Genomic DNA, 15295 nt, shown 5'->3' on the forward strand with positions numbered 1-15295 from the left:
CATACATAACGATATCCTGTTAACATATTGTTCAGTGCCACAAATAAGTCAGTACCATTGACAGAACTAGAGAATCAGGCATGTTGAAGTATGCAAATCTGCCCGTGTTTCTGCTTTTAGATCTATCTGGTACGAAATACAGGCAGCGACAAAAGTAATGAATAAAAGTGACCTTAAAACATCTTTACTGGTTGTCGGTCTGCCTGTTAATTGCTGTTTCACAGAATAGGTAAAAGTCTCGTCTCCAGTGAGATTATAATCGAAAACAAATGCTTGCTTTCCTTTTAAAGGAGAACATTTTGCAGCCCAGTTCACAATAAGATGCAACAGGCAGCGTTCCTTTCTTGTTCCAATGAAGGGTAAGAAGGGTAATTCATAATGAAAATGGGGAATTACGGTGCGGATTGTGTTGGAGCGTGTTTCCTGGACTTAAACCTTAATTTTGCTACCACTATTTGACCCCGTAAGAGAGAATCATTCACAATATTTAATCTAAATGGTAAGTAAACAGAAAGTTAATTTATTGGGGTAAGTCCGAACTACTCCAGGAAGTAAATTGACGGTCACGTAGTCGCCAAATGTATTCCGTAATGTTCCTGATCTGCATTAAACGTGCAATAGGCAGATACATTTGCTCGCCCGATGTGATTCTTTGGCTGTCTAGCACACGGGAAGCTCGTGCTTTGAAATGAATAAACACGTAAATAATTACAATGTGCTCCACCTCCTGGTAACATAAAAGAAGAGGCAATTGTGATGAGCATGTAGAACAAGGAATCGAACCTTCCTACACTAATGACCCAAAAATGTCATTCTTAGGAGTAGCTGTCATTTATTCTATAAAAACCAGCTCATGAGTTCCAAAGTGCTACCAGCAGTTCAGCTAACAAAATGACTGTGTACCGACCGGCAGCTGAAAAGAATGGGTACAATGGATGGGCAGGTCCTCATAATCTACGTATTTCTATAGTCACATCTAAGTAACGCTTGAGATGGTGTATAAAAACACCACTGGATGGTGGATGATATTCGGAGATTCTTCCACCTTGTATTTGCTAAACTTTGTCCTCCTGTTGGTCATTATATTCACAAATATCTGCACATTGTGCCTCAACACACACGAAATGGGAGCCAGCTAGTTGTGTAACTACACCTAGGTTACCGTGAGATGTCTGCCCCCGGTAGCTGAGTGGTCAACACGACAGAATGTCAGTCCTAATGGCCTGGTTCGACTCCCGGCTGGGTCGGAGATTTTCTCCGCTCAGGCACTGGGTGTTGTGATGTCCTACTCACCATCATTTCACCCCCATCGACGCGCAAGTCGCCGAAGTTGCGTCAAATCGAAAGACTTACACCCGGCGAACGGTCTACGCGACTGGAGGCCCTAGTCACACTACATTTACATTTACAGTGAGATGCTTTGTTGGAAACTACAATTGTAAAGGTGAAACATATTTCAGACGAAAATGACGGTTACGGTATATTGGCGCCAGAGGTGGTGTTCACCATTTGCGCATACATGGTATTGTAGACAATGGGCTTATGGCTGATAATAATGAAAATGGAGATGAATCCTATATTACATACCTCCTTTTTAATGGTTTCTACAGCTGAACATTGATGCAGTACCTAGCACTCTCTAATTTTCAGGCTGTCTGTGGACAGCTTTTATGTCATAGTGTTTACTAGATGATTCAGACATAGGTTACATTTTATAAGTGGTTTTTGAGTATCCAGAAAGTATCATTGAACATCACTCTGAAATAACGTTTTGATCAGATGGAATAGTACCATCATCAAGCATTAATGAGCCAGGAATTCCAAAGAAACTGCTTTCCCATTTTTACGACAGAAAATTTATGTGAATGACTATAGAAATTTTAAACAGTGTTTGAATAATAATCTTTTTATAAGCATAATTCCGGCTACTATTATTACGACAAGCTCCCTGGCTGAAACGATATATAGATATTAATGTTGAGAAATGTAAGAGCGCGAGAAAAACAATTCGAAAATAATTTTTTCAAACTCATGAATGACAGTGATTTTGGTTAAGCGACGGTCATCGCTTAGCAAAACAGCGCGACTTGGAGATCAATGGAGCATGATAGTAACATGCGATTCCCCTTGCATGTAGGGAACTCGATGGTCAGGCACCAAATTTTGTACTGAATGCCTATTGCTCTCAACACATTTTATGGACTGGCTGTTGCCATTCTACTCCTGCGGCTGTAGTCGAAGGCATAACGAAACTTGTGGACATCGTGAATATTATTACTGACGTCATGCAGTCCTACATCCATGACGTTTCCTCGATGGCGACTGCATCTCGCAGCAGGATGACTGTTCGTTTCACAAATACAAAACTATGTCACAATGGTTTTAGAAGCATTATAGTCATCTTATTAGATATCCTGGCCACCATGATAGCCCGATCTGAACCCGATGCAACATATCTAGAACAGTGTCTGTCACTAGCCCAGCAACCAAAACCACCAACACGTAATTTGCGGGAATTGTGAGATAAAATTGTACAGGTTCCGCTGGGAAGCCTTTACACATACTCCGCACGGTCCTGATGTCTCCCCAAACGATTTCCATGTTTTTGGCGCCCTGAAGATGGACATTCGTGTCCGTCGATTTGCCTTGGACAAAGATCTGCATGCTTGGGTGGTTCCGTAAGCAGCCGCAAACTTGTCTTGCCTCTAAGTAGGATAAATGTGTTAACATTTATGGCAGTTACTTTTGAGATAATATACAATTTATTTATCTTTTCCATCAGTCTCGTTTTCATTTGGCTGCATTTATAGTCTCCACAATAGATGAATGTGTTTGACGACCACTTGGGGACTGATGTGTTAATTGTCCGACCGAATACAATAGTATTTCTATACGTAGGTGTACGATGATTTTAATAATGGGACGAAACATTTCTCTACAGTACGTACTTATACCTTAACTCAAAGTTGTCTTGAAGTTGAATCTGGGAAGTAGGTTATTATTTTGCACAGGATAGAAGCACAATATAAACTGCTGACGATAAAACAACGAGTAGTATCGTCCAAGTGTTTATAAGGCCATTGAATGTTTTTGACATATGTTCAAAATGTAAGCTGTCTTTACGCCAAATTAATGTGTACTGTAAATTACGAATTATTTTCTCAGCCCTATTATCATAATTAAATTCTTACTACATATAGTACTTTTAGGATGTTAACTGTAGCCGGGGTGGCCGTGCGGTTCTAGGCGCTGCAGTCTGGAGCCGAGCGACTGCTACGGTCGCAGGTTCGAATCCTGCCTCGGGCATGGATGTGTGTGACGTCCTTAGGTTAGTTAGGTTTAATTAGTTCTAGCTTCTAGGCGACTTGTGACCTCAGAAGTTAAGTCGGATAGTGCTCAGAGCCATTTGAACCTTTTTTTCTTTGTTAACTGTCAGACCCCTTCAACACACATTAGCATTTCGTTCTCTAAAACCCACGCTTTTCCATAAACTGAGATGTAACATAACTTTTGTGTAGCGCCACTCTCCCAGCGATATTTGGTGTATCTTTGGCCTGGATGTGCCGAGCTGTGTATGTGCCCACACGCTACACACAAGAGCTCCATTGGCAGTGTCGGTGCATCCTGTGCGATGCTTTATTCATCGCCTTGCTGTTGTGATTGAGACGTATGACGAGTGTCGTAAACAAGTTTGAATTCAAGTTTTCTTTGAAAACGGTTTGTGATTTCTCCACGTGCCTCGTTGACTTTGCAGTTGTTTTAGAGATATGTTACTGACACTAACAACTTCTTCACTGCAGTCAAGAAACCGAACTACGTTGTACTTTTAATGTTAGCGAACCATCCTACCATGTTATGTTGAAAATTATTCTGGGTATTTACACATTTTGTGTTAGCAATTTTATCACGCCCTTCCATTTACATGTTCGTGAGTCTAACTCATGAACTTCCACTTATTTCGTAATAGGTCGACTTGTTGGCGATTTAAGGGCGAAACTAGTTGAAAAGAAAAGTATTTTTATGATCAGTGCACTATTATGCACTTCTGGAGAAAGCTGGTTAAAGATAAGAACATATCATCTGGAAAAAAGTGCTAATAAAGTAGCTCGTTGCTGTTTTGTTTTCACTCATTCCTCAATTTGATTCTCGAGGAAGGACGTTCTTGCGTCGGTCCAGATCGTCTTCCAGGTAGCTTGGTGCGCCACTCACGGGAAATTCGTTCCTCCTGGCGTTGCATGTTGATCTGTGGTTTGTGTGGTGGCTTCTGCCGATGGCAGGTGACCTGCGTATGATCAGACTACTGCCTTTGACATTTAAGCTTCGTGTCAGGTTTCGCATCGTGTGGTCGTCGCTCTAAAACACCGAATTATCAGTCTTACGCTTGCAGCAATGACAAACGCGGAGAGATGATGATTTAACCGCTATATTTGTTGCAGTCACAATTGACAAATGCACGTAAGGACGGATAAATTTAACAAGTAGATCAAATATCGCTGCTCTGTTTCTGTTTACATCTTGTTTCTTACCATAGTTGGATTTTTCGAAAGATATCGAGTAGGAGATTTAATACTAAAGTTCCAAATCTAAAAGTCTGACGTGAGTCATCGCTACTAAAAATATAATTTATAATACTGTTAATCTAGTAACCAAGTTTTATCTTGCTTATTTCAACAACACAGTTCTCTTTTATACAGTATACATATAAGCAGTAGTGAATTTCAATAAACTAGAAGACTTATTTCAACCCTAAGTTTCTAAACGGTTACGAAAGTTGCAGCATTGCTCTCATTTACGAGTACATTAACATCCTACATTTGAAACATTGCATTGTTTCATTCCCTCTCCTTTTCTATGAACTGTATGTAACTATAAAAATTAAGACTTTGGATATTTCGCTCACTACTCTATGTTGTGATCTGGAAATATGGTTCACGGGAGAGAGGCTTTGTGAGGTGCCGGTACAAATGTTGTTAATGAATGTGTCGTTTGTCAAAATTGAAGCAGTGCGCCACCTCATTAGTCAAATTGCATCTACTGCTGAATACGGCAGTTCCTCTGGTTTTGCCATGCATTAATACCTTCAAACACACACATCCACGTTGCTACTGCATGTTTTGTAATCGCATCGACTAGGACATCGTCATAGTCTTTTCGTATCTCGTGACATCCGAAGTCAAACCTCTTTCTTCTATCTGTATTCGGTTGCCCAGACTACCAAGTCACGAGTTCATTATTAACGTCAACTAAAATGTTGTGGCAGTGTTTTTCTCCAGGCTACTTAATGGAGATGTTTAATTCTACAAGTAAAGCTGATCAATTATAGATAATGAGAGCTCATCATTGGGATTTTTACCACTGCGTATTGACAGTAGCATAGCGTGGAGGAGCTGTTACCTACCTCCTAATATAATGTCATCCTTTGTAGCGATACAGTAGCATTTAACACACAGATCGAAAACATCACGAACAAACCAGAACTATTTCATGATTTTTTATATGTAGTGTCAGTACGTATTCTCATCTTTTGGGAGTCATGACCGGAAGTGACGACATAATCACGTCATGTTTTTTATGTCGAGGAATGAATCTGTGCTGACAGTTCTTTTACCGTGATGGTAATTCCTCGAATATGAAGAGACGATAACCCAAGTGTAGCGTTAGAAGGCTGTGCGAATATGCTAGAGCCACCACAAGTTGTAGCAACTCTTACCATACGACTGCTTGGTAAAATCAGACTTCGTGCGGAGTCTTAATCATTCGAAGTTTAATTTTTAATGGGGGACGCGCCAAATTGGGCTGAGGAGGGAAGGACAGAACAGGAAAGCAATCGAGTAGGGAGTGCAGAGACTCAGGAGGCGAAGGAGGAAAAACCACACAGAGGGTTGGAGAGGATGGGAAAGGGGTGGCCCTGGGTAGGTGGGTGAAACAAGGCAGGGCTACAGTTGGTAAGAAGGGTAGATATCATGTCAATGTTCATCATCCGCGACGGGAAATGCTCGAAATTGCCCTGATGAAAGTTATGGAGGGTGTGGAGATGGAGAGAGGGTGGGATACAGTGATAGAGGTGTGGCAACAGGCAGGGGGTCGAGAGGAAGAAGAACACCAGGGGGTTGCAGGGATCAAGCTGTGGACAGAGTCAAGGATGCAGATATGTTGGAGGAAGAGGAGGAGTTCGGGGAAGGGAATGAGTTCGTACAGGAGCCATGTAGAGGATGAAAGGCGGATATGGAAGGCAAGGCTGAGTGTGTGACATTCAAGGTTTTGGATGGCCTTGTAGAAGCGGAAGGGGCTGAGGAGCGGAGGTCCAGGCAATGCTGACATAACAGAGGATGGGACAGATGAGGGATTTGTACGTGTGGAGGATGGTGGAAGTATACAACCGCCTTGTCCAGCCAGAAAGGAATATCAAGAGGAAGCGGCAGGTATGTGCTCTCTGCTGGATGGTCAGGACATGAGGGGTCCAGGTGAGGTGACGGTCGAGTGTGAGGCCAAGGTATCTCAGGGTAGAGGTGAGCTGAATAGGATGACCACAAATGGTGAGGTAGAAATCATGGAGACAGAAGGAGTGGGTAGTGCTGCCTATGATGATTTCCTGAGTCTTCAAGGGGTTGATATGAAGGAACAACTGGTTACACCAAGTGGAGAACTGGTCAAAGTGAATTTGGGGAGGGTTCATTGGGATCATTGAAAGGTATAATAGAGAGCCAGGAAGGCGCTGTCTTCAGCGTATTGGAGGAGGTGTACATGTGGGGAAGTCTTGGGCATATCAAGAGTGTACAGGACATAGAGGAGATGGGACAGGACGAAGCCTTGTGGGACACCAGCCGTGGGATAGAAGATATGTGAGTTGGTATTGTGGAGGGTGACATATGAAGGACAGCATGAGAGGAAGGACGTAACCAGACTGACAAAACTGATAGGCAGGTCATAGTTCTGGTGTTTGAAGAGGAGGCTGGGATGCCAGACAAAGTCGTAAGCATTTTGAAGATCGAGAGAAACAAAAATGGCAAAGCAATGGGAGCTACATTGGAGGGAAAGAAGGTGGACAAGGTTAAGAAGTTGGTCTCTGGCGGAGAAGGAGGGTTGGAAGCCGCACTGGGTAAGGCGGAGGAGATGGTGTTGATTAAGGTAGTGATGGATACGACGGGAGAAGATTGATTCAAAGACCTTACTGAAGATGGAGGTGAGGCAGATGTGAAGATGGTTTTTTTCCTTTATTGTAATTTCATGCCTGAGCTGAGGTGGGCCAGCAGTGGCCTACATACGCCGCTCTTTGGCCAAAAGACACAACATAAATACATGGAAGGCATAGAAAACATATAAAACATGGTAAACACAAGATGAACACTGCACAAGAGATCAGAAGTTCTTTGACAGAAAACACTGTAATGAAGGGTGGCCCCAGTTGGAAACAGATGAAAACGTCCAGGTGGAGACATGAACGTAGGAGAAAACACTGATGAAGACACTGTACACAAACGGAGAGACACTGATGCGCATAAAATACTGGATGATCATTGGCGAAGCACGCACACTGACGAAGGAGGTGGCCTGCCTCCAGGTCAATGGGAGAGGTAGGAGGGTGGGAACGGAGGGGGGCTGGAGCCAGTGGGAGAAAGAAGGGAGAGCAGGGGGAGGAGAGAGGGATTGGAAGCCAGGGGTGGAAGTGGGAGATGTGTGAGAGAGGAGGGGGGGGGAAGGAAGGTGAGGAGGATGGGAGGGAGCCCTTGGGGAAAAAAGAGAGGGAATGGGAGGGGAGAGTCTGAGATGGTAGGAGGGGTAGATGGACAGGACAAGGGCATCATCAGGGAGGGGGAGTTGGCGGAAGATACATTGGTAAAGGGTATGGAGGGTGTGAAGATGGAGAGCAGGTGGGAGCTAGAATATAGGCGTGGCAGCAGGCGGGGATGGGCGAGGATGGGAGAGACACGCAGATGTGGGGATCGAGCTTGTGGGAGGTGTAAAGGATCTGTATCCGTTCGAGGAAAAGGAGAAGGTGCGGGATAGGAATCAAGTCATAAAGGGTCCACATGGGGGATGAGAGACGGATGCGACAGGCGAGCGCATGGCATTCAAGGATTTGGAGGGACTTATAGTAGGTGGGAGGGGCAGAGATCCAGGCGGGATGGGCATAGCAGAGTATGGGGCAGATGAGGGATTTATAAGTGTGGAGGATGGTGGAGGTGTCCAGTCCCCATGTGTGGACAGAAAGGAGTTTGAGGAGGTGGAGTTGGGAACATTGTGACGACGTTTTTCTTTTCTTTATTGGGTTTCGAGTCCCCCTGAAGGGGGCGGGCTGGCAGCAGCTTAGTATGCCGCTCTTCAGCCTACAGAATTTGTTTTAAAAAGATGACGATAATAACTAAAAAAACAGGTGATAAAATTGGAGACTTAAATTGTAACATGGCGGAAAATCGTGGAACTTAAAACATAGATAAAGGGTTGACCTAATACAATACATATGAAGCAGACAGGTAAAATAATAGACAGACAATTAAGAAACACAGCGACAGTCTGGTTTCTGTTTGTAAGAGATATAAAATTCACACCCAACGACAGCATGATTTCGGTTTGCAACACTTTGGAAAGACGAACAACACTGAACATTCACTTGAACACTGCACTAAAAAGGTGAAAATGTTGAGAAAGGAAAGGGGGGAAGGAGAGGAAAAAAAACGAAGTGGGGGGGAGGGAGGAAAGGATCCGATGGAGGACGAGGACCCATAAGAAGGGGCGGGGTGCTGGGCAGACACGACAGGGAGTGGGAAGAGGCAGAGAGAGGTCAGGCAGGGAGAAAACAGGATGGAAGGGGGAAAGAGGGAGCCTGGGGAAAGGACAGAGGAATGGAGGCGGGGGTGTGAGGATCAGAGTTGATAGGAGGGATAGATGTAGCGAGAGCAGGCATCATCCGGGAGGGGGAGCTGACAGGAGACACCTTATGAAAGGAGATGAAGGGTGTAGAGATGGAGAACAGAAGTAAAAATCAGACTTCAGCACCACAAAAAAAAAAAAAAAAAGAAAAAAAAAGATGGGTGGGAGGGGGGGGGGGACAACAGCGAAGGCGCGGCAGAGGGCAGGGATTGGAGAGGAAAGGAGCAACCCGGAGGTGAGGGGGATCAAGGCGGCGGGAGGTGTAGAGTATGCGGATATGTTCGAGGAATAGGAGCAGATGGGGGAAAGGAGTAAGGTCGTAGAGGACCTGCGTGGGGGACGGGAGGCGTATACAGAAGGTGAGGCGGAGTGCATGGCGGTCGAGGATCTGAAGGGACTTATAGAATGGGGGGGGGGGGGGGGAGTGGGCGTGGATATTCAGGCAGGACTGGCATAACAGGGAAGTGACGATGTTTTTACTTATTTATTTATTTATTGTGATTTCATTCCCCTGCCCCATATAGGCAGGGGAGGGCTGTCAGCGGCGCAATCCGCCGCTCTTCAGCCGAGTGACACGACAACTAAAACAACAATAAAATGATACTATGACGATGGTTTTTTTTTTTTTTTTTTTTTTTTACTTTATTGTTATTTTGACACCTGAACAATCAGGTAGGCTGGCAGCAGCACAATACGCCGCTCTTCAGCCGAAGAGAGTACAATGAGATAAACAGAGAAGAGACATCACGTAAAAAATCGGCGGGAAAAAACAGTAGACACATGAACATAAAAACACAAGAAGCCGTTCACACTCGATGACAATCCACACGACGAACGAGTGACACGATGCACAAACACTGAAGAAGACGACGGCACTGGTGAACGATGGAGTGTGACGGTGAAACACTGAACACTAAACATGACAGCACACACGATACACTGACGGCAGTGATCTCCGGCGCGCGAATGTCCACTGAGCGTGTGCGAGTCCGGGGACCTGCCAAGGAGGAGGAGGAGGAGGAAGGGGAGTGGGAGAGCGAGATGGGAGAGCAGAGATGCCACGGGCAGGGGAGAAAGGGGGGGAGGGAGGAAGGGGGAAAGGAAGCCCAGGGGAAGAGGGGGGGAGGGAGGGGACAGGGGAAAAGGGAAGAGAAGGGAAGGGAAGAGAAGGGAGGGAGGGCGCCGAAAGGAAAGGACACCGGGAGAGGGGGGCGGGGCAGGGTCAAAGTTGATAGGAGGGGTAGATGGAAGGGAGGAGGACATCATCAGGGAGGGGGAGCTGGCGGAAGCCACCTTGGGAGAGAGTAAGGAGGATGGAGAGATGGAGACCGGGCGGGACGTGGGAATACAGGCGCGGCAGCGGGCGGGGATGGGAGAGGATTGGGGAGACGAGCGGGTGAGGAGGATCGAGTTTACGAGAGGTGTACAGGATCTGTATCCTTTCAAGGAAAAGGAGGAGGTGGGGGAAGGGGATGAGATCATACAGGATCCGCGTGGGGGAGGGGAGACGGATGCGATAGGCGAGGCGGAGAGCATGGCGTTCAAGGATTTGGAGGGATTTATAAAAGGTAGGGGGGGCGGAGATCCAGGCTGGATGGGCATAACAAAGGATAGGGTGGATGAGGGATTTATAGGTGTGGAGGATTGTGTGAGGGTCCAGACCCCACGCACGGCCGGAAAGGAGCTTGAGGAGACGGAGTCGGGAACGTGCCTTGGCTTGGATTGTATGGAGATGTGGAGTCCAGGAGAGGCGACGGTCGAGGGTGACGCCAAGGTACTTAAGGGTGGGAGTGAGGGCGATGGGACGGCCATAGACGGTGAGATAGAAATCAAGGAGGCGGAAGGAAGGGGTGGTTTTGCCTACAATGATCGCCTGGGTTTTCGAAGGATTGACCTTGAGCAACCACTGGTTACACCAAGCGGTGAATCGGTCAAGATGGGATTGGAGAAGGCGTTGGGAGCGTTGCAGGGTGGGGGCAAGGGCGAGGAAGGCGGTGTCATCGGCAAACTGGAGGAGGTGGACGGGGGGCGACGGCGGCGGCATGTCCGCCGTGTACAAAAGGTACAGAAGGGGGGAGAGGACAGAGCCTTGGGGCACACCGGCGGAGGGGAAAAAGGTGTAGGAATCTGTGTTATGGATGGTGACATAGGAAGGACGGCGGGAGAGAAAGGAACCGATCAGACGGACGTAGTTAATGGGAAGGGCAAAGGTTTGGAGCTTTAAGAGGAGACCGGAATGCCAGACGCGGTCATAAGCGCGTTCGAGGTCAAGGGAGAGGAAGATTGCGGAGCGACGGGAATTAAGCTGTTCGGAAAGGAGATGAGTGAGGTGAAGGAGAAGATCGTCGGAAGAGAAGGATGGCCGAAAGCCACACTGGGTGACGGGAAGGAGGCGGTGCTGGCGGAGATGCTGGTGGATGCGGCGGGTGAGGATAGATTCCAGGACCTTGCTGAAGACCGAGGTAAGGCTGATGGGACGGTAGGAGGAGACGGCGGACGGCGGTTTGCCAGGTTTAAGGAACATGAGGATACGGGAGGTTTTCCACAGGTCGGGGTAGTAACCGGTGGACAGGACTACATTGTAGAGCCTGGCCAGGGCGGAGAGGAAAGACACAGGAGCTTCACGAAGGTGACGGTAGGTGGCACGATCGTGACCAGGAGCGGTGTTGCGTTTTGTGCGGAGTGTATCAATGAGATCCTGTGTAGTGATAGGGGCATTGAGTTCCGTGTGTGTAATGTTGTCCAAGTACTGGAAATCAGGAGCGAGGGGAGGGACAGAGGTGTCAGTTCGATCGCGGATATCCGGGAAGAGGGAGTAATCGAACTGGGGATCGTCGGGGATGGAGAAGACATCGGAGAGGTAGGAGGCAAAGTGATTGGCCTTACTAAGGGTGGCAGGGAAGGGGTGATCATCGTGGAGAAGAGGATAGTAGGGGGAGGGTTTAGTTCCGGTAAGGCGACGGAAGGCCGACCAGAACTTGGACGAGTTGATTGGTAGGGTTGCATTTAAACGGGTGCATGTCTTTCGCCAGTCCCGGCGTTTCTTAGCCGCGAGCAAATTACGAACGTGTCGCTGGAGTTGCCGGTGGCGTTGTAGTGTGTCCGGGTCACGCGTGCGGAGGAAGGCACGGTAGAGACGACGGGATTCACGGAGGAGAACGGCCTGTGGGGGTAAGGTAGGGCGGTGGGGGTGGATGGCGACAGTAGGAACATGGGCCTGCACGGCCTCAGACAAGGTCTGCTGGAGAAAGGAGGCGGCATGGGTGACATCGTCAGGGTGGTGGTAGGTGAGAGGGTGGCTATCGACCTGGGTGGAAAGGGTATCCTGGTAGGCATTCCAGTCGGCTCGGGAATAGTCGTGGACATACTTAGGGGGAGGGTCGGGGCGAGGGCGACGACCGTCTGAAACGGTGAGGAGGACAGGGAGATGGTCGCTACCAATAGGCTCCAGGACATCCACCGTTATGCGGCCAAGGATGTTGGGGGAGGAGAGGATAACATCAGGAGTGGAGTTGGATTCAGGACGGGTATGCCGGGGGATGGGGACGAGGTCACCTTGAAGGGTGGAGAGGAACCGATGCCATTGCCATAACTGGGCAGCGGAACGACTAAGGATGTTGAGGTCGGCGGCGATCACGTAGGAGGAAAAGGTACGATCGACGTGGGAGAGGAAGTCGAAGGGAATAGGAGCGTTGGGGCGGACATAGATGGTGGCGCAGGTAACGGTAAGGCCGGGGAAGAAGAGACTAAGGATCAGGTGTTCGGTGGGGTCGGGAAGGAGAGGTTGGAGCCGAATGGGGATCTGGCGGTGGTGACCAATGGCAACTCCGCCACGCGCAATCGGGAGGGGATTATCGGAGCGGTGGAGGAGGTAGGGCGAAGTGTGAATGGTGTGGTGGGGTTGGAGGAAGGTTTCATTAAGGAGGAAGGCATCCACGCGGTGGGTGGCAAGGGTGTGCAGGAAGAGGTTCCTGTTGGCGGGTAGGGAGCGGATGTTGTTGAAAAGGATACGTTGCTGTCGCGCCATGATAGGGATTTAGACGAGGGTGTCGAGGTGGGAGAAGGTGAAATGGGCCTGGTTGTTGGAGTAGGTGGCGTACATCTTGAGTTGGAATATGGAACGGGCGGCGAGGGAGATCTGTTGGAGGGTGTGTGGGCGCTGAAAGGGATGAACATTCTGGAGGACGATGGTAAGGAACCTGATGATGTCCTCAGCGGTGGGGGGGGGGGGGACGAAGGGAATTGCCAGGAGGGGTGGGGGCGTCCAGGGGACGGACAGGGACGGTGAGTTCAGGAGTGGTTGGAGGGGGTCGGGCTTTACACTTTTGGGAGTAGGTGGGATGGGGGAGATTGCAGGTATTGCAGGAAGGAGGGGATTGGAGGTTGGGGCACTGCCTGAGGAAGTGCGCTTGCCGACAATGCGGGCAGGTGGGGGCCTCGCGGCACTCAGCTGTGGGGTGCGCGTTATAGCGTAGACACCTCTGGCAGCGCAGGGATTGAGGAGGGGAACGGGAGGGGTCGACCTTGTACCGCTGGTTAAAAAGGAGGGCACCCTCCTGCAGGAGACGGTCAATGGAGGGGGCGTGCTCAGAAAAAACCCGCATAAGGCGGGTGGGGCCGGCAGCGTTATGTATGCAGCGAACCGCACGCACCTCCAAATGGGGATGCGCCTGGAGCTCCGCCAACACCTCCTCCTCCGTGATCACTGGACTAAGCCGAGTGATCACGGCGGTGAGAGTTGGCGGGCGACACGGAGGTTGGGGTTGGCGGGAGGGAGGTGGTGAAGGAGCAGGGGTGAGAGAGGCATGAGGGCCAAAGCGGGTGACAGGGATGCGGGAAAGGAGGTAGGTGTGGAGGGTTGGGCTGGGGGAGGAGATGAGGACCGAATCTCGGCGAGGAGTGAGGAGGGAGATGGGGGCACCGGGACAATGCTGGCGAAGGAAGAGGGTGAGGTTCCGGGCTTCAAGGAGAGAGGGATCAGGACGGGAGAGGAGGTAGCGGTAGGAGGAAGGGGGAGGGGAGGAGGATGAGGGGGCAGGGACAGGCGGGGAGACTTCCATGGCATCATGGGTGGGGGAAGGAGGACGAGGCGCAGCCTTTTTGGAAGCAGAGGAAGCAGGAGTGCCACCGGGGCGCTTGACGGCGGTGGAGGAGGTGTGGGGGATAGGAACAACGGGAATGTGGCGGGGAGGGGCAGGTCCCGGGGCCGGAGTCGGCGCCGGAGATGGTGACGGTGACGGTGAAGGCGAAGGCGACGGCGACGATGACGATGACGGTGGCAGTGGCGGCGGTGATGGCGAAGGTGACGGGGAGAGCTGGGCGTGGGCAGTGGCCCGACGGGCCACCACCCGAGCCGGAGCTGCAGTGACAGGCTGTGGGAGTGGGGGGAAGGGATCAGAACGAGAGGAGCGTGAGGAAGAAGCGGGAGAGGGGGCGACAAAGATAGAGGGTGAAGGGAGAGTGAGGAGAGGTGGAATGGAAGGAGGGGGGTGGGACTGGGCACACCAAGTTATAGTGGTGGAGGCGGCGGAAGGGGAGGTATAGACAATGGCGGTGGTGGTAGTAGTGACAGTGGTGGTGGGGGCGGACATGACGGGAGAGAGAAACAAGAACGAACAGAACGAAGAGGAGAGGACAGAAACTGGGGACAGACAAAGACGAAGACGGATGGAGACGAAGACGGCCGTAGACCAGGGTCAGGACGGCGGCGATGGCGGCGACCAGGCGGCACCGGATGGCGGCGGCGGCGGCGGCGGGCACCGGCGGCGGCGGCGAGTCCCGGCAGGCGGCGACGGCGGCGGCGTCGGCGGCGATCAGCAGGCGGCGGCGGCGGCGGCGGCGAGCACCGGCAGGCGGCGACCAGGCGGGGGCGGCGAGCCCCGGCAGGCGGCGACGGCGGCGGCGGCGGCGGCGGCGAGGACCGGAAGGCGGCGGCGGCGGCGGCGGCGGCGGCGGCGGCGGCAAGCAGACGACACGGTAGGGATCTTCCACGTCGAAGGCGCACCCTGAGAGTAGCCCAGGCAGTGAAACTCTTCGATGAAGAAGAGAGGGAATCCAACCCTCGAATGTATGACGATGGGACCATCCTGCCCCTATGTACAGGACTCCTGTAGAAATATCATTTGAGAATGAAACACACTTATCCATATTTATGAGTCACAAATCACATCCTGTCCAATGCAAATGTGAGGAATATATTGTATCATATGTTTTACAAATATAGTGCCAATTATCTTAGCGGAACACGATGTCTCAAGACGAAAAAGAAAACCGACCAGTCACTTCCAATCGCCTCCAGTCTTGTCCAGCGCCATCTACTCGTTGTAATGTGTACCTGAAGAGCCGGGCAGCAGAGAAACCGCTGTTTGCTGAAGGCCCAGCTAAGATGCAACTTCCAGTCTCTGTCCAAGCACTCCTGCTAACA

The sequence above is a fragment of the Schistocerca americana genome, chromosome X (genome assembly GCF_021461395.2).
Source record: "Schistocerca americana isolate TAMUIC-IGC-003095 chromosome X, iqSchAmer2.1, whole genome shotgun sequence".
NCBI classification, from domain to species: domain Eukaryota; kingdom Metazoa; phylum Arthropoda; class Insecta; order Orthoptera; family Acrididae; genus Schistocerca; species Schistocerca americana.